Raw genomic sequence first — 27,079 nt, 5'->3', positions numbered from 1 at the left:
CGGCTGTGAGTGATGACAGCTAATGGACTACAGGGATATGCCTGAGTTGTCCCTGGTCAACAGAAGCCTCCACATTTGAAAATGCCTGGGTGCTTATGCCCTCTCCCCAGGGCCATCCTGGAAACTGGGCCTTAATGATACAAGGTCTGGGCCTTTATTTGAAGGCGGGATAACTTTATCACACTGCTCACGACCCAAGGCTTCTTGAAGAATCAGGCAAAAGTGAAACTATTGAACTTACCTCTTTGCCTAGTTTCTTGCTGCCCTCACTGTACATTATGCTTCACTTGAACATACTCCCTCAATAAATCACTTGCACAAGAATCCTTGTCTCTTAGGCTCTGCTTTTAAGAAATCCACCCTCAGAAATTCTCTTTTGTGTTCTCATAGCCCCTTTCACTTTGTATCAAATGCCTCCTATCATATTGTGTAAGACTTCATATTTGTCTTCATTACTATGAGTTCCAGAAGGAATTTGCCTCTGGGTATCTATTATCTCAAACAATTCTTGACATAGACTACATAAAAGTACATCGAATGAACCAAACAAACAACTGAACAAGTGAGTAAATAATCATTGTTGTAGGATTTTGCCAAATCTGGGCTAGACTATGCTTTGAATCTTTATGTCTTAATTGGAAAAAAAATTCAAGATATTAATACTCACTGTGACTGATCAATAGTTTCAATGTATGTAACTCTCAATTGGATGTAATTTCCAAGTAATAATAAGGCATTTTTCTTCTTCATTTTTAGCTCTATACTTGGAGGTGGCGAAATTCAACCGATCAAACTGTACTAGTCTCAGGAGCTACAAATTGCTCCCTCTGTGATGGGAGGACTATACCATACTCCTGCAGCATAGAGGAAATCCTCTAGGGTAAGTAAATTGTTTTTTTACAATTTCTGCTGATGGTAAAATCCCCCTAGGCTTTTTCTAATGGGGAAATCCCACTAGCTTTTATTTTGATTTATTAAGGAAACAATGGTTCCTGCCTCTTCCAAAATAGTTTAGGCATACCTATCAAAAGGAGCAAACAGTACCAAACAAAGGTTTGCAAATTTTCTCCATATTTCCTTTGTGCAGATGTTACAGATATCTTATCGGAAAATCTCAGAGACTTTATTTAGCAAAACTTACTGTGTGAGATATTTTCTATTTGGTCCCTCAGATTCTTTCTTCATTTTCTCACCCTTCTCTGTGACCTAAGAGTCTGACTTGTTTGAACTGCATCAATGATAGAAATTTTTTTCTTAAATCATTCATGAGGATAAATATTTTTCACATCTTTATTAGATATGTGTATTTTATTGATAATCTGTTCATGATCTTATTCCCTTGGAATGTTTAGTTTTATCTTAATAAGTTGTTTTTATTTTAGGATTATTAATCCATCATCTTACATATATGTTACAAATTATGCCTAGTTTTCTGTTTATCTTTCAGTCTTTTCAAACAGTACATGAATCTTTATTTTTATTTTCTTTAGTGGTTTATGTGTTTTATATCTGACTTAGAGATGTGTTATCCATGAAAAATTCTGGTTATGAGTCAAATAAATGAAGGATCCCTAATAATATTTAGCTGCCAGGCACAGTGCCTGTTGTTTTAAGGGGCTACTTGGACACTAGAAGACAGAAGAGTATCAGATTTCTTTCATTCATCTGTCGTAGGATAGGTTATATTCATTCATTTTTTTAAATAACTTTATTTGTTTATTTATGACTATGCTGGGTCTTTGTTGCTGCATGAACTTCTCTCTAGTTGCAGGGAACGGGTCCTACTCTCCTGTTGCAGAGCACTGGCTCTAGGGTGAGCGGGCTTCAGTAGTTGTGACGCATGGGCTCAGTAATTGCAGCTCCCAGGCTCTAGAACACGGGCTCAATAGTTGTGATGCTTAAGCTTAGTTGATCTGAGATATGTAGGATCTTCCTGGAATCAGGGATGGAGTGTGTGTCTTCTTCACTGGCAGACAGATTCTGTACCACTGAGTTACCAGGGAAGCCTGCCATTGATTTTTCTTTTGAAAATTATTCCCTCTGTTTTATTGGAGCTATCCAGTTGCAGTGCTTTCCCGTTATTTTGTGGAGGCTGAAGGCAAGTGCACCTATGAAATTCCTCAAGCACTTCATTCCCTAATCCACGATTACTAGCAACTTTTCAGGTCACTCAGTAAATGGGCCAGAATAACACACCCAAGTGTGGAATATGTTTCTTCAAAATTCCAAAGAAGTCCACTAGGCATTATGTCTCTGTTTCAGTTGTTGCATAACTTACCCTTCATCTTCAGTTCAATTCAGTTCAGTCGCTCAGTTGTGTCCAACTCTTTGCAACACCATGGACTGCAGCATGCTAGGCTTCCCTGTCCATCCCCAACTCCTGGAGCTTATTCAAACTCATGTCCATTGAGTCAGTGATGCCATCCAACCATCTCATCCTCTGTTGTCCCCTTCTCCTCCCACCTTCAATCCTTCCCAGCATCAGGATCTTCTCCAATGAGTCATTTCTTCCCATCAGATGGCCAAAGTATTGGAGCTTCAGCTTCAGCATCAGTCCTTCCAATGAATATTCAGGACTGATTTCCTTTAGGATGGACTGGTTGATCTCCGTGCAGTCCAAGGGACTCTCAAGAGTCTTCTTCAACACCGCAGTTCAAAAGCATCAATTCTCCAGCATTCAGCTTTCTTAGAAGGCATATTTCAACATGGCCTACAGTAATGAAGCCCTAGAAATTTCACTGATGTAGAAGGTCCCTGAATTCCTGTAGGATTTATTTTCACCCTCTGACACTAGTGTCTTACCCATAAGTCTAGAGTAGTTGTTATTTTTTGCTGACTAGGTCCAATCAGCTTAATGTTATCAATGTCGTAAATCAGAGTGATTTCTTGTGGAAAGGAAAGGCAGCCAAGATTCTTGCAAACTAAATTATGACATAGGATTGGAGAGTTGATGCACCCTGAAGGTGAGAAAGTGAAATTGTATTGCTGGCTTTGCCAACTGAAAGCAAGCTGCTTCTGGTGATCTTTATTGATAGCTATGCAGAAAAAAAAACATTTGCCAAATCAAAGCTGTATACCTGATTACCAGATACCAGAGTGTATTGGTAAAACAATGAAACCCCATCTGCAATTGGAGTAATTACTCAGTTAAACGTACAATAATCCACTAACTTTCCCATGATCCCTCTGACTTCTTCACAGATCAAGTAGGAAAGTTGAATGGGAATGTGTTGGGAATAAGCACATCTGCATCTTTTAAGCTACTGATAGTGGTGCTAATCTCTGCATTCTCTCCAGGAATGTAGAATTGCTTTTGGTTGACTATTTTCCTAGGTAGAGGCAGTTCTGCTGGTTTCCAATTGACCTTTCCCACCAGGACAGCCTTCTTACCACGGATCAGAGGGCCAATCTGAGCAATCTCTCAGCTGCAGAGTATGTTTATTTCAATTATTATGTTCCGGAACTGGAGAAATAGCCTTAGTATAGACATGGGGGCCCACATCCATATCTAGCTTCACTGTGAGTCACACCTGAACTAAAATTGATCACCTGACCTCCATAAGGCCCTACTCTAACTGGTGGACCACAGTGATGCTTTTCTCCTGGAATGAGTGTCAGTTCAGAGCCTGGAAAGTTCTGATTATTTCAGGATAGCACAGCTATCCTGGTAAAAGGCTATAGATCCCTTGAGGAAAGGACGGAGATAAAGATTAGCAGTATAAATTTCTAGCAGTGTATCAGGGTCTTTCTGAAGACTCTTGCATTTAAAAGGTTCTATGTCTGTAAAATGGCTAAAGTCTGGGAACTGATTGAAGGGCTGTGACTCTCTCTTTTTATATTCAAATTAAACTTTTAGTCACTTAACATAGACTTTTTCTGCTTATACAGATCAAGAATTTAGTAGGCTTGCTATTTAGTTCACATCTAGGAATACCCTGGTCAGCTACTTGATTCGTACTATTCCAACTGCTGCTTCGACTCTGCTGTTCACTGCAGTAGCCACAGTTACTTTCTTTGGCAGCTGAGTGGTGTCATTTGGCCCCTGCCACTGGGATTCATTCTGTTCATCCTCAAGTTCCAGGAGCTGGTGATGGACAAGGAAGCCTGGCAGCTGCTGCAGTCCATGGGGTCACAGAGCCTAGTGACTGAACTGAACTGAACCGGGATTCAGTTACTCTTGCATTTAGGTTTCAAAATGACAGCAGATCCCAATGTAAGGTCTGGTTTAGAAAGATGAGCAAACAGAGCTATTCAGGGCTGTTGGGTTCACCTCACAGATTTATTCCTTGTAGCTGTGTTGAAAAGTGTGTCTTCCAAACGTTTCTATGGTGAATGAATAGCTCTTAAGTGACAAATCCACTCTAGCAGTCCAGTCTCCCTAAGCCTTTGGTTCCCTTCACCTACATTAAACCAAAGTTGGTCCAGCATTTCTAACTTGCTTACTGTAGGCCACTTTTGATCTGTTTTAGCCAACCAACCAACCAACCAAATTGTTAGATCCCTATCTAACTCCCTAAGATGTATAATTAAATGCAGAATCTCTGCTTAGTCAGCCCATATTGATGAAGTTGGCCTGATCCAACTTTGTATTTCTGACATCATTACCCCACATCCTTATCCATTCCTACACGTTATCCAAATGTCTGTCTGTACAAATTGGAAAACTATGTCTGTTTGTTTGCTTTTGGAATGAAGTGCACATCCTCATGGGTCACACTTTGTACTTCAGCTTCAGGGGCCTTGGGACTTGAGTCTAGTTGTAGGTCTAGAAGCATGGAGGAGTAGAGAACAATCTGCACTGTCCTGTGTGCAGCCACCTCAGGGTAGGCCTTTACTGTTTCATCAGGCCTTGCAGGGTTAATCCCCTCAAATAGGGATGGAGAGGCTGCTTCTACTGGGGTTGAAAGGGCCTCTTCCATTGTGAGTAGAGAGACTTCTTCCTTTGGCAAAATGATTCATCAAAATTAGGGACTAAGTGTCCCTAGCTTCATCAAGATTTTTTTGTGTGTCCCCATTCCACCTTTCAGTATCCGGATCCCTTCCAATCAATGCCCTTTAATAGTAGACACCCTACCAGGCTGGGAGTTGTAAGGCAGCTAGCTGCAGGTTGAGATTCTGCTTTAGATTTTCAGCCCTACAGCTAAAGGAGCACACATCGAGCTTTCAGATTATCTCCGTGGCACTTGAGTTAGGAATTTGAACCCCTGAGCTCATTCTTTTCTTTTCCCATCTTGTCCACCAACATTAGGAGCAATGAGTCCATCTCCTTATATTTGTTAGTTTGACAAAAATGTTCAAAAGTAGCACATACACAGATACTTAGATCCTTGCTTCTTGTAAGTGACTGTTTAGGAGTCTCCAGTGGTGATACTTTGCTTATCTTTGTTGCCAGATCATGCCTGATCATGAACTATCAGTGCTGTCTTTACTGATGGAGATGGAATCATTAGCATCTTTAAATCTAATCAGATTAGAAAGTCAATTTCAGAAACCCCACAACCAAATCAATTTAAAATTCTATTCAGTCGTGTCCTCGATTCTGCAACCCCATGGACTGTAGCCCGCCAGGCTCCTCTGTCCATTGGGATTCTCCAGGCAAGAATACTAGAGTGGGTTGCCATGCCCTCCTCCAGGGGATCTTTCCAACCCAGGGATCAAACCAGGGTCTCCTGCATTACAGGCAGATTCTTTACAAGCTGAGCTGCCAGGGAACCCCAAAATCTAATCAGATTAGAAAGCCAATTCAAGAAACCCCAGAACCAATTTAATTTATAATTCTATTCCTCTAGAACCACTGTTGGTAAAATCTGTTTTAGTCAGAGTTCCCCAGAGAAACAGAATTGGTAGGATAGAGATACAGAGGGAGATAAAGATGGATTTAGAGATTCAGCTAGAACTAGAGCGAGAGAGAAATCAAGAGAGAGAGAGATTGAGAATGAAAGAGATTTATTATAAGGAATCAACTCTCATGAAAATGGAGGTTGGTAAATCTCAGATATGCAGGGTTAATCACACAAATGGAGGCTTAGGAAGGCAACTGTTTAGCTTCAGTCTCAATCTGAAGGTCTGAGAGCCTGAAATACTGATGGTATAGTTTTAGTCCAAAGCCCAGTGGGCTTGAGACCCCAAAAGAACTGATTGTTTCAGTTTGAGTACAAAGGTAGGAAAAAAAGCCAATATCCCAGAGCTCAAACTTTTAAAAACTCTTTTATTCATTGGAAGGTCAGCCTTTTTGTTCTAGACAGGCTTCAAATGATTGAATAAGGCTCATTCACTTTAGAGAGAGCAGTCTGCTTCATCCAGTCTACTAAATGCTAATCTCATCCAGAAATACTTTCATGGGAATATCCAGAACAATGTTGACTAAATATTTGGCTACTCTGTGGTCCAGTCAAGTTAACACATAAAATTAATCATCACATCAGACTTTCCCCAAATAAAAAGGCCTTACTCTTTAATACCACTCCAACTTATATGTTGTTTGTTGGGTATTTAAGCTCATTTGTTCTTTTCCTCCTCCCCAAATTAATCATTATTATCCTTATATTAAAAAAGTCAGTACTCTTTTAGATTTATCTACTTTTTACCTGGTGGCTCAGATGGTAAAGCATCTGCCTACAATGCAGGAGACTTGAGTTCGATCCCTGGGTTGGGAAGATCCTCTGGAGAAGAAAATGGCAACCCTCTCCAGTATTCTTGTGGAAAATCCCATGGTCAGAGGAGCCTGATAGGTTATAGTCCATGGGGTCGCAAAGAGTTGGACACGACTAAGCAACTTCATTTTCACTACTTTTTACCAATTTATTTGTTCACCTTCCTTTTTTTGATCTCAATCCCTCTTTAAAAATTCAGTATTCTTTTCTTCATGACGAATAGTCATTAGCAATTCCTTTAGTGATAGTTATGAGCTTTCCTGGTGGCTCAGATAGTAAAGAATCTGCTTGTAATGCAGGAGACCCAGGTTTGATCCCTGGGTTGGGAAGACCTCCTGTTGAAGGGAATGGCTACCCACTTCAGTATTCTTGCCTAGAATATCCATGGACAGAGGAGCCTGGTGGGCTACAGTCCATGGGGTCACAAATTGTCAGACATGACTGAGTGGCTAACACTTTAGTGATAGTTATTGATAGTAAATATAATCCATTTGGATATCATTCCTAAATGATGTTAAATGAGCGTAAAATATTGATTTTTGTGAGAATTTAATTTTTTCTCAGCTCAATGAAGGAGGTAATTTACTGTCTTTCCTTTTTTCATTATTGCTACTGAGAAACACGTGTCTAATTGTTGCTTCTGGTCTGACTATTCTCTTGGTTTAAAAATCATTTATTTGCATTTGCTGCTTTAGAGACTGCTTGGGATTTACTTCTTAAATCTGAGGACTGAAGTGTTTTATAACTTCTGGAAAATTCTCAGCCATTCTTTTAATAGATAAGTTTTTCACCATTTTCTCTCTATTCCCCCTGAAATTTCTTTTGCAAATATCTGTGACTTTCTCATTTTACTTCACATCTCTTAATCATTTTTTTATATTTTTCTCTCTCCTTGGTCTCTCTGTGTTTCTTCAAATTTATCTTTCTATTCACTAGCTCAATCCTTAGCCATATCTAATCCCTTTTTTAAAAAAATTTCAGAGACTAAATTATTAATTTATTTTTTCCTATAATTTTTATTTGTAAAAGTTATTTTCCATTATTTTTTTCAAATTTACCTGGCCTAATTTTTTTCATTATAAATCATCTTGCATTATATTTTAAAATTGTAGGGAGCAAAACAATTGACTGAGGCCAAATATAAGGAAACTGAACATCCTTTGTGGTGAAAAGTGAACTCTTATGAACATTTGGTGGTATTGTAAATTGGTGTAGCCACTGTGGAAAAAAGTATAGAGGTTCCTCAGAAAATTAAAAATAAGACTGCTATATCAATCAGCAATTTGACTTCCGGGTATCTATATGCACACCCATGTTCATTGCAACATTATTTACAATAGGCATGATACAGAAACAACCTGAATGTTCATCAATAGAAGAAAGGATAAAGAAGATGTAGTATATATATATATATATATATATATATATATATATATGTATATAATATTACTCAACCATGCAAAATGATATCTTGCCATTTGGAACAACATGGATGGATCCAGAGGCTATTATGCTAAGTGAAATAATTTAGACAGAGAAAGACAAATCCAATATGATCTCAATTTTATGTGAAATCTAAAAAACTAAATAAGTAAAACAGTATGAAAAGAGACTCATAGATACAGAGAAAAAATGGGTTGTTTAGAGGGGAGAAGGGTTGGTTGGGGCAAAATAGGGGAAGGAAATTAAGAGGTATAAACATCCAATTATTAAATAATAAGGCACAAAGATGTAGTATACAGCATAAGGAATATGGTCAATAATATTATACTAACTTTGTATAGGGACAGATGGTTACTAGACATTGTGGTAATCATTTCATCATGTAGGCAAATATCAAGTCATCCTGTAGAATATCTGAAACTAACATAATATTGTTCATTAATTAGTTCAGTTCAGTTCAGTTGCTCAGTCATGTCTGACTCTTTGCAACCCCACAGTCAGCAGTACACCAGGCTTCCAAGTCCATCACCAACTCCTAGAGCTGGCTCAAACTCATGTCCATCCAGTCGGTGATGCCATCCAACCATCTCATCCTCTGTCATCCCTTTCTCCTCCTGCCTTCAATCTTTCCCAGCATTAGGGTCTTTTCCAATGAGTCAGTTCTTCTCATCAAGTGGCCAAAGTATTGGAGTTTCAACTTCAGCATCAGTCCTTCCAATTGAATATTCAGGACTGATCTCCTTTAGGATTGACTGGCTTGATCTCCTTTCAGTCCCAGGGACTCTCAAGAGTCTTCTCCAGCACCGCAGTTCAAAAGCATCAGTTCTTCAGTGCTCAGCTTTCTTTATGGTCCAACTCCCACATCCATATATGACTACTGGAAAAACCATAGCTTTGACCGGATGGACCTTTGTCAGCAAAGTAATGTCTCTTTGTTTATTAATTATATTTCAATAAAAAATTTTCAAATAAAAAAGAGAATGAATATCCTTAAAGGAAACAGATAAGTGCCTTTTTAATTCTTTAAAACAACAATGTATTTATACAACATGATGCTTTTGTAACTAGCATTTTTATAAGAAAATTTGGAGATCTTTATAAGCATATATAGATCTACCTAATCTTTTTTTATTGCTGCAAAGTAATCTATTATATGCATTATTGATAGTATTTTATTAATTTCTTAGATATTTTAGTTCTATTTATTTACTTTTTAAAATTTACTTTATAATTGAAGGAAAATTGCTTTATGATGTTGTGTTGGTTTCTACCATGCTGTGCTGTGCTTAGTTGCTCAGTCCTTCTGACCCTTTGTGACCCCATGAACTGTAGCCTGTCAGGCTCCTCTGTCCATGGGGATTCTCCAGGCAAGAATACTGGAATGGGTTCCCATGCCCTCCTCCAGGGTTTCTACCATACAACAGCCATAATTATACATGTATCACCTCCCTCTTGAGCCTCCTTTCCCACCCTCCTCTATTTATTGTAATCCATTTAAATGTACTTATTTTTTTAGTGTTTTTCAATCTTATTATCTAAAGCACCCAGGGTCATATTCTGCAATTTGCTTTTTCTGTGGATGCAGATTTTTTATAGACTTTTTTTTCCTACCTAGATCCCAGGTCAACCAACAAAATTTCTCTCATTTCACTTTGCCAGTACACAAACTTTTCCCTAGCTACCCTTGCCCTGAGAACATAACCCTTCATGTGTCCTGGACTTATATATGCATCTGTGAGGGGAAAGTTTGCTGGTCCAACTCCCCAACTCAAGCATTTCCAATGTTTTGGTACATAATGTTCATTAAATTACTTTCAATAACATAAGTGACTAATGTTCCTCACTCCCTCAAGCTGCTGAACTATCAGCACCAATTCACTAATCTGGTTTCCAATTTTCTCTTTGCTTTTAGCCCCTAGGGATTTTACAACTTCTCTATGAATTTGACTATGCATTTTCAACAGCATTTGTTAAGTTATTATCTCATACTTATAAGTGTTTGCAGTTAAGATTTTCAGGGTCTCTAATCTGTAATGTTGCTAGACACAAAGTCCTACTGTTTCATCAGTTAGGCTTAGAAATGTCTGGGTGCTGCTTGTCTCTGAAACTCTCTAACTGTGAACATCCCTTGTCTCTATATGTTCTCACTGATATGTTTAAGAAGAGGTGGATTAATTTAAGTCTAAAAATTTGACATGGGTTAGTGATCGCCTTGTTTGAATTTCAAAGTAAAAGTGAATATGCTTAATGTACAGTAATAAGAACATACCTGGCAAATATCTTTATTCTTCCTTACTTGTCTTCCCTTTTTTCACATGACAATAGCTCAAGCTCCCTGTTTCAATTTCAAGTCCAATATCTATTTTATAATTACATCTGAGGCAGTGCAAAGTAGTAGAAATAATAGTGACTAGAGCGAAACAACTTGAATTACAGTTTAAATTCTACCACTAAATTGTACGTCCTTGAATTAAATTATTCTACCTCTTAGTGCCACTGTTAATCTGTATGAAACCCTGCCGCTCTGTCTATGATCATGTAATTCTAGAGCTTATTACTTCTAAGAATTACTTCTAGCCACCAGAAATGTAGAGTGATTAAAAGCTGGGAGGTTTTATGTTTTTAAGTTTTTTAAATTATAATTTTTAAAGGAGTTCAATAAAAACTTAATTAAAGGGTAACTCAATGTCTGGGGCTTTCCTATAAATCAGGAGAAAGTGATCATTAGATATATTATATCAAAATTATTTAGGGTGAGAAAATAGACTGCCATGATTTGAATAGGAAAATCTAGGCATCTGAACATGTAAGTGTCTAGACATCTGAACATGTAAGTCCTTGTAGGGCTGGAGCTAACCATTCTGATCCAGAGCATAGATGAAGGAATTAAATAGAGTCAAAAAGAATGTAATTAAACAACTGACTGTGGTGTTTCATTCTTTGCAGTCATTCAACATTTCAGCTGCAGACTCAGTTTATCCTGTCTTCTTCCCCATTACCCTTTTCTGTATTCACATAATTCGCTAAAGCCCAGAAATAGACAAAAGTCACTAGAGAAGGCTTCAGAATCCTGACTCCCTTGATCTTAAAAGCTACTTGTAATAGTTAGGAATTGTATACACATATTCCTATGGCCAGAACACTTCCTTTAATACAAATGCTGGGAAGGAAATTTGTAGATCTTTTTGCTCATGGCCTTTTTAGTACTTTTGACATTTCAGATGTGAATCTCTAGCTTGCCTACTCAAATTTATATGGGTTCCTTCTGTATTTTCACCAGTGATGAATGAGGTTATTTTAATTTTCTTTAAAGGACCTTAAAACCTGTGGTATGATTTCCACAAATAGCACTGAGAGCCTTTTCTAGACTGCTCTCTTGGAGGCCTTGAGTTGCTAGTGGCAAAATGTACCTCCCATAGACTTCCAGTAGATGGCAGGTACAGTACTCCAAACCTCGCAGAATATGAAAAATATCCAAACAGCTCAACGTGTAAATATAGATTGTTACTGTGTTTTAAATCTCAAGAGCAAGGAAAAAAATGAGTAAAACTTTTGTTTATGGATCTAGTATCATATTACCATATAAGTATCTTTTTATTTTTGTCTTCTACTAAAAATACAAGTGCAACAAATGAAAATATGTCTTTATCAAGGAATGCCTGCAATTCCAGATTGCAAATTAAGCATTTAAATGTTGAATAATATAATCACCATGTTATAGCTGTTAATTAAAGTGCTTAGTGAACAAAGATACATTTAGCAATTTTTAAATATAAATTTTAGAGGATGAGAAACTATTGTTTTATAGCAATTATAGTTTAATAAGCTTCCATTTACACTTTATTTATTCAGGTTTTTTCTTTTACAGATTCGTAGATGGCAGAAGTGTAGCCATAGCTAGTTAAATACATACATATGTAAATGCATATGTATGTATACACATACGTACAAAGACAGATTGCTCAATCTGTTTTTTGTTTCCTTTGACTAACTAATCCCATAGTGTTTCCTTCAGTTTACTATAGAAATTAATTTTTACAGGGCCTTTGAAAAGAAATTCCTCTCTACTATCTATGATAAAAAAAACAGAGAATGCTTAAACTGGCCCCTTATAGATGGGAAATGAGTACTCAGGCAGATCATATATCTCCTGATTAGTATGACAGATGTTTGTTCTGAGATGAATAACTGTGAAAGTTGCGAAATATTCCATTACAAATTCAGATGCACACTTTCATTAAAAGTATATCCAGGTGTGACACATCTAAGATTCCCAGGACTTTCAGAAGTATTTTTTATGAACTCAGTAAAGTCCTTTCAAAGGCTTTAAAAGTAGTTTTAATTTTACCATATAACTTGATTCCTTATAAATTTATCATATCTGTGTAACACAGAAGGTGTTCAATGTGACTTGTTTGAATGAAACTTAGCCAAAATAGACTTCGGGCTGTTTACTTGATTTTTCCAACTTTAATACTATATGTTTTACTATGTTTATGTTCTATCCTTCCCCTTAAATTGTTAACAATTAAGAAGATTCTAAGGCAATTAGTGCATACAATAATGTTTGAGAAGCACTGATCTGAGTCATTGTGTTTCTTCTTCCACATGTCCTAGATTTCCCCCTCTCTCTAATCACTGTCAGAGAGAAACCATCTTCCAAGTCAGTTAGTTCACTTGCCTCTGAACTGTACAGCATACCACAACCAGATTTAACTTTGTATACAAACATTTGGTCACAATACACCTTTGCTTAAGGATCTACAACTCCGTCCTTTTATCTGGTTACAGGAAGTCCAGACAGCTCCTGTCATTCTCAGCTCATTCTTTATATCCTAATCTAGAACACGTTTTTATTTAACCAATTTTTTTATCTAACCAAACTCTACTCATCGTTCAATGTTTAACACAAAAAACTGCAACTCTAAGATCTTCCCTCTTTGCTGAAGCCCACATGGATTTCTCTGTTGTTTACTGCACATAATTATACCGCCTAATGTTCATTATGGAATAAGCTGCATTGTTTTAGAGAGTTTTGTTCGTCTGTTTCCCTAATAAGATTTTATGTTAATCAAAAGCAGAAATTTTGTGTCTTGATTTCTTTGGTGTCACTCATGAATGATTTAGATACTTAAGTAAATGCTTAGGTTCCACTTTAAACTAGTCAACTTACAGGACTCTCTGGGTTTCCAGAAATACAAAGCAAAGTTAATCGGCTTAAGTACAAGGAAGTATCTCACAGAACCAAAGGACAGTTCTGTAGAGCCTGAAAGATATAGGAACTACAGCGTGCAAAGCTGTGCAGAGTTCCTTCTCTGCTCAGATCCCTTTTCTTTCTGCCTAGTCTGTTAATTTGCATATACTTGCTTCACACTTTTCGCTTTCTGCCTGTGTGTTTGCTGTCTCTGCTTCTCTGATCTATGTGGAAGGCCGATCACGCTCACAGGTAGCTCGATCTTTGAGCCTGCGTATTTCAAGACTCAAAGAAATTGAGTCAGGCTCCTGTCACCCCAGTCTCAAATTCCTGATTGTTCCAGCTTAGACCTATCCAGTCAGTAAGTGTCAGAAAGAGAAATAGTTGCTTCCAGGGCTTCAGTGTTTTTGTGATAGAGAGGAGTCATAACTTAGGAAGTTGTTTCAAGTACGTGCATTATAACCTGCTAAAATAGAGTCATAGCCTATTTCTATTTAGGTAAGAAGAGAAGAAAGCTTTTTTTGTTTTTTACCCAGTTAGTATAGAAAATATAATTAATTCAATTTTGTAGACTTCTCTTTTCTCAAAATCTTCCATGATAACTTTTGTTTAGTCATTTCATCAGTAATATATATGTTTTATTCTCTATTTAATCAGGGCCATAGGAAAAAAGTTCCAGGAGTCACCATGCCATCCTGCTTTCATTCGGAAAAATCTGCATTTTTAAAAAGCTTTCTAGGGTTGAAAATCTCTCAGCTTCAGTTAAGAATCTACGGTACGATTCCAAAAACCTTAAATATACTCTTCTGCTACTTAAAAAAAAAAAGTGACAGAAATAGTTTTATTCATAAAAAAGTGTTGCAGGAGGATTTTTATAATACTTAGAACTTTGAAGTAGGTGAACTCTGTTGTGACTTACACACACACAGGCACGTACAAACACACAGAGAGACTGAGGTCATTGAGTGGGGAAAAACGAAAGCAGGGGTTAACCCTAACGTGTGGGCTTCTTCATTAACTAAAAAATGGAATTATGATTTGAAGCTGTAGTCAAAAGAAGTACTTTGGGATGATGAAAATGTTCTAAAATTAGATTATGGTGATGGTTACATAACTCTGTAAATACATCAAATGATACTGGATTACATGCTTTGAAGGGTGAGCTCAGTAAAGTTATTAAAATGCATTGTATAAGATTAAAAATCAAATTTAAAGAAACCTGAAAAGTGCAGGTGCAAAGTTGTTTAGATCACTCTTTGTACACCGAAATGTCACTTAGTATGTATGACTCATCGTTTTGGTAATGTCGTAGAATTACAAGCAAAATTGTTGACTTGCTTTTAGGTTGTTGAATATTTGAAAAAGGTGAATTATTAAATAAAGGCTAGAGATACAGGAAAATTATAGCTGTGCCATTGTAATGGGCGGTATAAATGAAACAATTGACTTGTTTCAGATGACTGAAACAGATGACTTGTAGTTTTCATTAAAGTGATATATGAATGAAGCTAAGTATAAGGTTAAGGAGCAGCTGGCTCTTACTATCTGGATACACAAGGGTTGAATATCAGGGGACATTGAGCTAATCATAGAAACAAGCTCTTCAAGAAGAATTATATGTAGGTGTTTTGTGTATGAATTATCCTGAATGACCAGCCACTTTGAATTTGGTTGATTGATTATTCAGTTTTTCATTTCACTTTGCTCACATAGTCTCAACTTCAGCAATCAGTGCTCATAGACTAAGTGAAAAAGATCTTAACACTGGCACTTACTTAATGCTTCAGTGAAGCTCTAACAAGGCTGTTACACTGGGTCTCTCTCTGGATCATTAAACAGATCATACAACCTTTAATTCCAGTTATCAGTGTAGGCAAATGAAAAATCTTGCAGACAAATGTAAAAGAAAAAAAAAAATGTCCCTCACTGTTTTACAAAGTGTTTTCTACTCTGCAGTATAGTGGTGCCTTGTTCTTATGCCATGCTCTTCAATTCTGTAAACTGATTTTCTATTTTCTCATTGTTCACCAGAGATAATCCTGGGTCTGGTGATTTCCGGTTTCTTCTGATAGTATAACCTGTAATTGTCATTGACTACTGCTTCTCAACAGGTTCCTCTACATTTTTCTTCCTTCTTCCATCACTTCGTAGAGCAAGCCGCATTTACTTGCATGCCACAGCCTGTATTTACCTGTCTACTTCATCAGTGTCTATGGACCATGCTATCTGTTCTTTTTTTTTTTTTTATCTGTTCTTATTTATTCCTTCAATAGCCAATGCTCTACCCCCACTGACTAAATGAGCCAAATTTATGTGTTATCAGAGAAACATGTGATGCCCTGTAAAAGTTTATTTGAATACTGTACTTACTGAAATATTTTTATTGTATACTTTATTTTTGTTTAGAGCAAAAACAAAAACAGATAAATAAATTGTGTTATAGTCATAGAGTAGGATACCATACAGCAGTGAAAAAAAAAGTATGCTTTTCACACACAAGATCATTAAATGTACACGCATAATATTAAGTGAAATAATTATTCCATTTATATCAAGTTTTAAAAGAGGCAAAACTAAGCTATGAAGATAAAAGTAAAATAGGTATACTCTTTTTCCATTGGGTAACAAGGGCAAACAGACATAAGGGATGTTTCTGGGTTGTTATTTTAATATTCTATTTCTTCATGTCGGTATTGGTTTCACTGGTGTATCTCTTTGTAAAACTCATTGAGCTGTACACTTTACTTAATATTGTGTACTTTATGTGTATTATATTTCTTTCTCCCCACTCTTTCTCTTTAATATTATTTCATACAGATAATAATAATAATGTTATTTTATATTCATCAAGATGGCCCACAAAGATGTGGTTTCAGATAGCTTTTTATTTATTTATTTTTTCTTTTTTAATTTAATTGGAAGCTAATTATTTTACAATATTGTGGTGCTTTTTGCCATACATTCACATGAATCAGCCATGGGTTTACATGTGTTCCCCATCCTGATCCTCCCTCCCACCTCCCTCCCCATCGCATCCCTCAGTCATCCCAGTGCACCAGCCCTGAGCACCCCGTCTCATGCATCGAACCTGGACTGGCGATCTATTTCACATATGATAATATGCATGTTTCAATGTTATTCTCTCAAATCATCCCACCCTCGCCTTCTCCCACAGAATCCAAAAGTCTGTTCTTTATATCTGTGTCTCTTTTGCTGTCTCGCATATAGGGTCATTGTTGCTGTCTTTCTAAATTCCATATATATGCATTAATATACTGTATTGGTGTTTTTCTTTCTGACTTACTTTGCTCTGTATAATAGGCTCCAGTTTCATCCACCTCATTAGAATTCAAATGCATTCTTTTTAATAGCTGAGTAATATTCCATTGTGTATATGTACCACAGCTTTCTTATCCATTCATCTGCTGATGGACATCTAGGTTGCTTCCATGTCCTGGCTACTGTAAACAGTGCTGCAATGAACATTGAGGTACACGTGGCTCTTTCAGTTCTGCTTTCCTCGGTGTGTATGCCCAGCAGTGGGATTGCTGGGTCGTATGGCAGTTCTATTTCCAGTTTTTTAAGGAATGTCCACACTGTTCTCCATAGTGGCTGTACTAGTTTGCATGCCCACCAACAGTGTAAGAGGGTTCCTTTTACTCCGCACCCTCTCCAGCATTTATTGTTTGTAGACTTTTTGATAGCAGCCCTTCTGACCGGCATGAGATGGTACCTCATTGTGGTTTTGATTTGCATTTTTATCTGATAATGAGTGATATTGAGCATCCTTTCATTTGTTTGTTAGCCATCTGTATGTCTTCTTTGGAGAAATATCTGTTTAGTTCTTTGGCCCATTTTTTGATAGCTTTTTAGTATTAAATTTAAATTTCCTTTCTTAAACCTTTGACCCCATTCACTTGTTTCTCTCAACTTTTACCTCCACCTTTCCCCTCTGCCTCAACCCTCAGCCACCTCTGGCATCCACCAATCATTCTGTGTATCTGTGAGCTTGGTTGGTTTGTTTTAGATCCATATATAAGAGGGATAATATGCTATCTGTCTTACTACATGCCTAAACCAGTGCTTGGGAAACAAAGGGAAAATAACTTACCCCTAAGCTCAGAGGTATCTGCCTGCAATGCAGGAGACCTGGGTTCAACCCATGGATCAGGAAGATCCGTGGAGAAGGAAATGGCAACCCACTCCAATACTCTTGCCTGGAAAAATCCCACGGACGGAGAAGCTTGGTAGGCTACAGTCCATGGGGTGGCAAAGAGTCAGACACGACTAAGTGATTCACTTTCACTTTCTAATCTCAAGAAGTTCACAATTAATTAGAGGAGACATTTACAATCAGATAACATGAAGATATGTGTCATGCTCTTGGTTCCCAATCCCACGACTCTATATCCTTCTATAACTTTAGATGTGAAAGCACAACCAAAACTTCTTGCCTTTAAGCACTGTTAGTTGAAAAGCATGAAACCCCAGATAATAGAAATGTTACCACATGAGGAAATTCCTTAATCAGCTAAAAGAAATTAGGATTCCTGGCTATCCAAAGTGACTAATCAGACATTTAATCCTTTGGTAAAGATGGTCATAAAACACTACTTCTAAGAACTTTGTCAGAATTAAAATAAGTATCCCCCCAAATTTGGAATAAATGATTACTTTACTATAGTACAAATACATATAGTAGTTCTAAGTTCAGTTCAGTCACTCAGCCGTGTCCGACTCTTTATGACCCCATGAATTGCAGCATGCCAGGCCTTCCTGTCCATCACCAGCTCCCGGAGTTTACTCAAACTCATGTCCATTGAGTTGGTGATGCCATCCAGCCATCTCATCCTCTGTCGTCCCCTTCTCCTCCTGCCCCCAATCCCTCCCAGCATCAGTCTTTTCCAATGAGTCAACTCTCCGCATGAGGTGGCCAAAGCACTGGAGTTTCAGCTTTAGCATCATTCCTTCCAAAGAACACCCAGGACTGATCTCCTTTAGAATGGACTGGCTGGATCTCCTTGAAGTCCAAGGGACTCTCAAGAGTCTTCTCCAACACCACAGTTCGAAAACATCAATTCTTTGGCGCTCAGCTTTCATCACAGTCCAACTCTCACATCCATACATGACCACTGGAAAAACCATAGCCTTGATAGACAGACCTTTGTTGGCAAGGTAATGTCTCTGCTTTTCAATATGCTATCTAGGTTGGTCATAACTTTCCTTCCAAGGAGTAAGCATCTTTTAATTTCATGCCTGCATCACCATCTGCAGTGATTTTGGAGCCCCCAAAAATAAAGTCTGACAGTTTCCACTGTTTCCCCATCTATTTCCCATGAAATGATAAGACCAGATGCCATGATCTTCGTTTTCTGAATGTTGAGCTTTAAGCCAACATTTTCACTCTCCACTTTCACTTTCATCAAGAGGCTTTTGAGTTCCTCTTCACTTTCTGCCATAAAGGTGGTGTCATCTGAATATCTGAGGTTATTGATATTTCTCCCGGCAATCTTGATTCCAGCTTGTGCTTCTTCCAGCCCAGTGTTTCTCATGATGTACTCTGCATAAGTTAAATATGCAGGATGACAATATACAGCCTTGACATACTCCTTTTCCTATTTGGAACCAGTCTATTGTCCATGTCCAGTTCTAACTGTTGCTTCCTGACCTGCATATAGGTTTCTCAAGAGGCAGGTCAGGTAGTCTGGTATTCCCATCTCTTGAAGAATTTTCCACAGTTTATTGTGATCCACACAATCAAAGGCTTTGTCACAGTCAATAAAGCAGAAATAGATGTTTTTTTCTGGAACTTTCTTTTTCCATGATCCGGCAGATGTTGGCAATTTGATCTCTGATTCCTCTGCCTTTTCTAAAACCAGCTTGTACATCTGGAAGTTTATGGTTCATGTACTGCTGAAGCCTGGCTTGGAGAATTTTGAGCATTACTTTACTAGCGTTTGAGATGAGTGCAATTGTGCAGTAGTTTGAACATTCTTTGGCATTGCCTTTCTTTGGGATTGGAATGAAAACTGACCTTTTCCAGTCCTGTGGCCACTGCTGAGTTGTCCAAATTTGCTGGCATATTGAGTGCAGCACTTTCACAGCATCATCTTTCAGGATTTGAAATAGCTCCACTGGATTCCATCACCTCCACTAGTTTGTTCGTAGTGATGCTTTCTAAGGTCCACTTGACTTCACATTCCAGGATGTCTGGCTCTAGGTCAGTGATCACACCATAGTGGTTATCTTGGCCATGAAGATCTTTTTTGTACAGTTCTTCTGTATATTCTTGCCACCTCTTCTTAATATCTTCTGCTTCTGTTAGGTGCATACCATTTCTGTCCTTTATCGAGCCCATCTTTGCATGAACTGTTCCCTTGGTATCTCTAATTTTCTTGAAGAGATCGCCAGTCTTTCCCATTCTGCTGTTTTCCTCTATTTCTTTGCATTTTTTACTGAGGAAGGCTTTCTTATCTCTCCTTGCTATTGTTTTGAACTCTGCATTCAAATGGGGATATTTTTCCTTTACTCCTTTGTTTTTCCTTCCCGTCTTTTCACAGCTATTTGTAAGGCCTCCTCAGACAGCCATTTTGCTTTTTTGCATTTCTTTTCCATGGGGATGGTCTTGATTCCTGTCTCCTGTACAATGTCACGAACCTCTGTCCGTAGTTCATCAGGCACCCCGTCTATCAGATCTAGTCTCTGAAATCTATTTCTCACTTCCAGTGTATAATCATAAGGGATTTGATTTAGGTCATACCTGAATGGTCTAGTGGTTTTTCCTATTTTCTTCAATTTAAGTCTGAATTTGGCAATAAGGAGTTCATGATCTGAGCCACAGTCAGCTCCTGGTCTATTTTTTTTTTTTTTTTTTTGCTGACTGTATAGAGTTTCTCCATCTTGGCTGCAAAGAATATAATCAGTCTGATTTTGGTGTTGGCCATCTGATGACGTCCATGTGTAGAGTCTTCTCTTGTATAATTGTTCTAAGTAACTGTAAAACAAATTTTAATTTCAATTGTATGAATTTAAAGGTAAAATATGGACAGAAAAATCACATATATGTTGTTTTTTAAGCATTTAAGTAATCTGTTATATTTGTTCCCATTATCATTGTTTGCAAATGTATTGCCTGTTTTTAGTCTTCAAAATCATGAGCATGATATCTAGGTAATTTGGGAAAATTCTCCTTTTCCATTCAGTTATGATTCTAAGCCTCCAACCTGGTGGCAAGATTCCCTTCACCCTCTAACTAGTCAGTCATCTTTTACAATACAGCCCAGCAGCCAAGATTGCCCTAGACAGATTCACTCTATCATCAGGAAGAGGAAAATGCTCAAGTCTGTAGGAATCACTGCAAGGATGCAGTCGTCACAGGAATCTAGCTATATTTCCACTGTCACAAGCTGTGCAACCTTGGATATATTTCTTTGAAACTGTGATTTCTTGCTTTTAAAATGAGGAACAATGTGGTTTTGCCATAAATAAAAATGCCAATTAAAAAAGGTACATACCAAAAATTGTTTGTAAATGTTATTTTAGCATCCTCATTTCATTTAGGCCCTCTGGACACACAAGTTCACATTATTTTGTGTTGCTGGGTTTATTGGAGATTTAGTGTGTCCTGATCATAAGGTCTTTTTCCAGAGTCCTGGTGATTATAAGAATTAGATATTTCTTTGATAAATTTTTGCTTACTTATTAATTAATTATATTATACATTACCTGATTCTGTACTGTGTGCTTCATATAGTTTCTACAGAATTTAGCTTGTAAGTAGTAGGCAACTAAGAAAAGATGAATGAATTATTGAATAGAAAACATTGTATCCTAACTGTCAAGAAACTGGCGCATAAGGTGAAAGTATTTGTGTCCCTGCATTCCCACCCCATATGCTGTGATTCCCCTTGACCAGGCTCTACCCACCCACATAGCACCTTTGTGGTAATTAGAAAAAAACACACTTCTTCCTCAAGGAAAAAATAGGTATGTCATATAGTTTCTCATTTATCAATAGCAGATTTACCACAGATTGAATCATTACCCAATTGGACTTGTTACAAATAGATTGTTGTTATTAAGTATTAGTTATGAAATATAGGAGAAGGGGGCAACAGAGGATGAGATGGCTAGATGGCATCACTGACTCGATGGATGTGAGTCTGAGTGAACTCCAGGAGTTGGTGATGGACAGGGAGGCCTGGCGTGCGGAGATTCATGGGGTCGCAAAGAATCGGACACGACTGAGCAACTGAATTGAACTGATAATTACATATGAATCATGTCAACATGAAAGCACTTACGGATTTAAAGTGGAAACTTAGCATACATTCTGGTGGGGTAAATGTAGATGATATTAACTGCAAAATGAAACATTAGAATTATCTGGATTAAACCATCAGGCAATTTTTTAAAAATATAGAGGTATGCCCCCTAACTAGTACATCTGTCAGAAAAGAAGCTCCTCTTTTAGAAGCACAGATTGTAAAAATGTTGTCAGATCAACAGGACTTTTCTTGATTTCACATCACCCTTGCAAGTCAAAATGGAGAAATCAAGACCAACTCTATAGGAATAAACCTAATCATTTCACTTATTTACTATGATAAAAGCCAAAGAATTGCCATAAATATACAGACTGCCCATCTGTAGATTAAATAATTATAATGAAAACATGCAAAAAGTGAGAAATATTAAAAACATGAATTATGACCCATTGATATGGTGCTTTTGTGCGGTACACAACCTGAACAAGTGTCTGCCACAGGCCTGTCTGACACGTGACTCTGTCTCAGCAGTCTCACATGCAACGCCCTCTCTTGGAATGCTACGACAACCTTCATAATTCTGACACAAACTTTTTTTCCTCTTTTGGCCAAATCAAACTCAACTGATCTAGGAGGATATTCTGGAACTTTCTTTTCCTGATTGGTTAAGCATTGTGTATGCTTCCACAACACTAGTTCATTTTGTATTGCAAAATACTCCTCAGGTTGTTTTATAGTGTAGTCAATAGTATGCTAATAAATAAGCTCCCTGTAGGGTGTGGAGAAGCCCTGATTAGTAGTATTTGCTGATTTCCATGGTGTAAGTTCTCCCACCATGGCCAATTTGAAGCTATCAATGGTTTAACAACTGGCTGGCAAAAATTCCCAAATGTTTAACAGTTGGCACTCATGAGCCTGTATCAGCCCACTCCAGCACACCAGTGCATATCATTGTTTTACATATCAGTCTCCTCTACCAGATTGTGAATTTCTCAAATCCAGAAAGCCTATATTATGTTGCTGCTGCTGCTGCTGCTGCTAAGTCACTTCAGTCATGTCCGACTCTGTGTGACCCCATAGACCTCAGCCCACCAGGCTCTCCTGCCCCTGGGATTCTCCAGGCAAGAACACTGAAGTGGGTTGCCATTTCCTTCTCCAATGCATGAAAATGAAAAAGTGAAAGTGAAGTCACTCAGTTATGTCCGACTCTTAGTGACCCCATGGACTGCAGCCCACCAGGCTCCTCCATCCATGGGATTTTCCAGGCAAGAGTACTGGAGTGGGGTTCCATTGCCTTTTAAGCTAATAAGATGCTTGGTACAAGATATCGCTTAATAAATATGTTGAGATGTTAATTTAGAATGATTTTCTACCTGGAGTTCCCATTTTCTATTCCACAGTTCAGGTAATTGACTTTGAGTTCATTGATTCAAAGAATATGTTATAGGGTATAAAAAAGATATAAATGCATGTGTCTAGTTTTTGTAAACAAAAAACTTATGCTCCAGAGAGGGGAAAGGATTTAGAGTGCAGAGTGAATGTTAATATATTCAATCTGGATAAATTTTATAAACATTTCCATATGCTTAAATTATTGGTTACAGTTGTTAATTGTGTTGTCCAAATTTCCTGTTGCCTCAGCTTTTTTTTTGTTGTTTGATTTATCAGTTATTGGTAGAGGTGTCTTAAAGTCTTCATCATAGAAAATCAGTTCAGTTCAGTCACTCAGTCATGTCTGACTCTTTGACCCCATGGACTGCAGCACGCCAGGCTTCCCTGTCCATCACCAACCCCTGGAGCTTACTCAAACTCATGTCCATAGAGTTGATGATGACATCCCATCCCACTGTCTCATCCTGTGTCATCCCCTTCTCCTCCTGCCTTCAATCTTTTCCAGCATCATGGTCTTTTACAATGAGTCAGTTCTTCACACCAGGTGGTGCGAAGAGATCATAGAGAATGGATTTGCCAATTTCTCTTGAAGTTCTTATCATTAAAAAAAATCACCTTTTCAGTTATATAATGTACATAGAAGAAAGTGCACCTGTTACTCATATCAAGCCATAGTGTTCAACCTCATGAACTTTGACAAAGAGAATACACCCAGGCTAAGAACCTCAGAAGTCCCCCTTAGACCCCTCCTTATCAGTTGCCCATCTTCTTTTTCAAACCACCATCCAAGCTTATAATATCACAAGTTAAGTTCTGTCCATCTTTGAGATTCATGCAAATGAAATCTGTTTTATATACTGATCTTTTAAATCAAACTTATGTTTTTGAGGTTCACAAATGCTATTACATGGAGCTTAATTTTTAAAAATTTTCACCATGGTGTAACATTTCCTTCTATGAATATACTATAATATATTCCTTCTACTGTTGATGAGCATTTAAATTGTTTCTAGTTTGAGAAAATTAACAAAAATGTTTGTTCTTTGGAACACATTTCTAAACATCTCTGCTGGATATGTATACTAGAGTGAAACTGCTGGTCATATGGCATACATATGTTCAACTTCAGTGGATAATGCCAAGTAGTTTCCCAAAGTAGTTACACCAATCTACAATCCTACCTGCAGTGTAATGAAAGTTTCAGTTCAGTTCAGTTCAGTTCAGTCGCTCAGTCGTGTCCAACTCTTTGCGACCCCATGAACTGCAGCACGCAGGCCTCCCTGTCCATCACCAACTCCCGGAGTTCACTCAAACTCACGTCCATTGAGTCAGTGATGCCATCCAGCCATCTCATCCTCTGTCGTCCCCTCCTCCTCCTGCCCCCAATCCCTCCCAGCATCACAGTCTTTTCCAATGAATCAACTCTCCGCATGAGGTGGCCAAAGTACTGGAGTTTCAGCTTAAGCATCATTCCTTCCAAAGAACACCCAGGACTGGTCTCCTTTAGAATGGACTGGTTGGATCTCCTTGCAGTCCAAGGCACTTTCAAGAGTCTTGTTTTATATCCTTAGAGACACTTGATATTTTCAGCTTTTTTAGTTTTAGTCATTCTAGTATTATGTATTATTCTCTCATTTTATTATACTTTTTATTTTGAGATAATTGTAGATTTATATGTAGTTGTAAGAACTTAAAGAGATCTTGTATTCTCTTTGTCCTGATTCCCCCAAAGATAACATCTTCCAAAACTATAATATTGTATCACAGTGCAGGTATTAACACTGATGCGGTCAAGATGAAGAACATTTCCATCACTATAAGGAAATTCCCATCACTACTCATTCTGTACTTCTGTAGCCATATCTGATTCCTTTCTAACCCACCTCCTCTTTAACCCCTTACAACTACTAATCTATTCTCCATTTCTATAATTTGTCATTTCAGGAAAGCTATATAAATAAAATCATTCAGTACATAATCTCCAGAGATTTGCATTTTTACCCAGATTGTTACTCCTTCCTTTGGGAGGGGGGCGAATAATAGTTCCTAGTACATATGTACCACCATTTGTTTAACCATTCACCCACTGAAGGACATTTGTTTGCAATTTTTGTCTATTACAAATAAAGCTGCTGTAAACATTCATGTGTAATTTTTCATATGGATTGAAGTTTTCAGTTCTCTAGGGTAAACACCCAGGACAGCAACTGTTGACTCATGTGACAGTTGCTTGTTTAGATTTTTTAAGAAAACGAACCGTTTCCATAAGTGATCCAGTTTCTTCACTCCCTTGCCTTTGTTTCTGTCATTATTATTTTTCAATTAGACACTTATTTGTGTCTAATGATATATTGTTGTGATTTTAATGTGTTGGCCTTAGTGATTAATGATGTTGGACATTTTTATGTGCTTATTTGCCACCTATTCATCTTCTTCAGTAAAATATCTCTTCAAGTCTTTTGCCCATTTTCTAATTGGATTTTTAGTTTTTATGGTGAATTTTGAGAGTTCTGTATATAGTCCTTTGTTAGATATGTGATTTGCAAATATTTTCCCCCAGTCTGTAGTTTGACATCTTATCCTTTAATAGGATCTTTTGCAGAGAATTTGCCTGTTACTGGTTGAATTTATTGCCAAATTCAGACTTAAATTGAAAAAAGTAGGCAAAACCACTAGACCATTCAGGTATGACCTAAATCAAATCCCTTATGATTATACACTGGAAGTGAGAAATAGATTTAAGGGCGTAGATCTGATAGAGTGCCTGATGAACTATGGAATGAGGTTCGTGACATTGTACAGGAGACAGGGATCAAGACCATCCCCAAGAAAAAGAAATGCAAAAAAGCAAAATGCTGTCTGGGGAGGCCTTACAAATAGCTGTGAAAAGAAGAGAAGTGAAAAGCAAAGGAGAAAAGGAAAGATATAAGCATCTGAATGCAGAGTCCAAAGAATAGCAAGAAGAGATAAGAAAGCCTTCTTCAGCAATCAATGCAAAGAAATAGAGGAAAACAACAGAATGGGAAAGACTAGAGATCTCTTCAAGAAAATTAGAGATACCAAGGGAACATTTCATGCAAAGATGGGCTCAATAAAGGACAGAAATTGTATGCACCTAACAGAAGCAGAAAATATTAAGAAGAGATGGCAAGAATACACAGAAGAACTGTACAAAAAAGATCTTCATGACCCACATAACCACGATGGTGTGATCACTGACCTAGAGCCAGACATCCTGGAATGTGAAGTCAAGTGGGCCTTAGAAAGCATCACTACGAACAAAGCTAGTGGAGGTAATGGAATTCCAGTTGGCTATTTCAAATCCTGAAAGATGATGCTGTGAAAGTGCTGCACTCAATAGGCCACCAAATTTGGACAACTCAGCAGTGGCCACAGGACTGGAAAAGGTCAGTTTTCATTCCAATCCCAAAGAAGGGCAATGCCAAAGAATGTTCAAACTACCGCACAATTGCACTCATCTCACACACTAGTAAAGTAATGCTCAAAATTCTCCAAGCTAGGCTTCAGCAATATGTGAACCATGAACTTCCTGATGTTCAAGCTGGTTTTAGAAAAGGCAGAGGAACCAGAGATCAAATTGCCAACATCTGCTGGATCATGGAAAAAGCAAGAGAGTCCCAGAAAAACATCTATTTCTGCTTTATTGACTATGCCAAAGTCTTTGACTGTGTGGATCACAATAAACTGTGGAAAATTCTTCAAGAGATGGGAATACCAGATCACCTGATCTGCCTCTTGAGAAACCTATATGCAGGTCAGGAAGCAACAGTTAGAACTGGACATGGAACAACAGACTGGCTCCAAATAGGAAAAGGAGTATGTCAGGGCTGTATATTGTCACCCTGTTTATTTAACTTATATGCAGAGTACATCATGAGAAACCCTGGACTGGAAGAAACACAAGCTGGAATCAAGATTGCTGGGAGAAATATCAATAACCTCAGATATGCAGATGACACCACCCTTATGGCAGAAAGTGAGGAGGAACTAAAAAGCCTCTTGATGAAAGTGAAAGTGGAGAGTGAAAAAGTTGGCTTAAAGCTCCACATTCAGAAAACAAAGATCATGGCATCTGGTCCCATCACTTCATGGGAAATAGATGGGGAAAC

This window comes from Bos indicus x Bos taurus, chromosome 21 (genome assembly GCF_003369695.1).
Source record: "Bos indicus x Bos taurus breed Angus x Brahman F1 hybrid chromosome 21, Bos_hybrid_MaternalHap_v2.0, whole genome shotgun sequence".
NCBI lineage: Eukaryota > Metazoa > Chordata > Mammalia > Artiodactyla > Bovidae > Bos > Bos indicus x Bos taurus.
Note: the sequence above shows the minus strand (reverse complement) of the source record.